We start from the raw sequence: 1,084 nt of genomic DNA on the forward strand, positions 1-1,084 counted from the left end.
CGTGGCTGTCCGTGTGTGTCCGTGTGTGTCTGTGTGTGTCCGTCAGCAAATACAGGACGTCCGTGGCTGTCCGTGTGTGTCCATGTGTGTCCGTCAGCACACACAGGATGTCCGTGGCTGTCCATCAGTACACATATCAGCGCGTTGGTCCTTGGACTCAGCACGTTGACCCTTCCCGTGGACTGTTCGAGTGATTTTGGCCCACGTGGGCTGTCTGTTCAGTACACAAAGGACATCCGTGGGTGTCCGCCAGCACACACAGGACGTCCGTGGCTGTCCATGTCTGTCTGTCTGTGTCCGTCTGTATCCGTCAGCACACAGAGGACGTCTGTGGCTGTCCATCAGTACACATATCAGCACGTTGGTCCTTGGACTCAGCACGCTGGCCCTTCACGTGGATTGTTTGGGTTATTTTGGCCCACGTGGGCTGTCTGCTCAGTACACACAGGACGTCCGTGGGTGTCCGCCAGGACATGCAGGACGTCTGTGGCTGTCCGTGTGTGTCCGTGTGTGTCTATCAGCAAATACAGGACGTCCGTGGCTGTCCTTGTGTGTCCGTCAGCACACTTAGGATGTCCGTGGCTGTCCATCTGTACACATATCAGCGCGTTGGTCCTTGGACTCAGCATGCTGACCCTTCCCGTGGACTGTTCGAGTGATTTTGGCCCACATGTGCTGTCTGTTCAGTACACAAAGGACGTCCGTGGGTGTCCGCCAGCACACACAGGACGTCTGTGGCTGTCCGTTTCTGTCTGTGTGAGTCCGTCAGCACACACAGGACGTCCGTGGCTGTTCATCAGTACACATATCAGCACGTTGGTCTTTGGACTCAGCACGCTGGCCCTTCCCGGGGATTGTTTGGGTGATTTTGGCCCATGTGGGCTGTCTGCTCAGTACACACAGGATGTCCGTGGGTGTCCGCCAGTACACACAGGACATCCGTGGCTGTCTGTGACTGTCCATCAGCACACACAGGACGTCCGTGGCTGTCCGTTTGTGTCCGTGCGTGTCTGTGTGTGTCCGTGTGTGTCCGTCAGCACACACAGGACGTCCGTGGGTGTCTGTTAGCACAGACAGGACATCC

This window comes from Brassica rapa, unplaced genomic scaffold (genome assembly GCF_000309985.2).
Source record: "Brassica rapa cultivar Chiifu-401-42 unplaced genomic scaffold, CAAS_Brap_v3.01 Scaffold0918, whole genome shotgun sequence".
Lineage (NCBI taxonomy): Eukaryota > Viridiplantae > Streptophyta > Magnoliopsida > Brassicales > Brassicaceae > Brassica > Brassica rapa.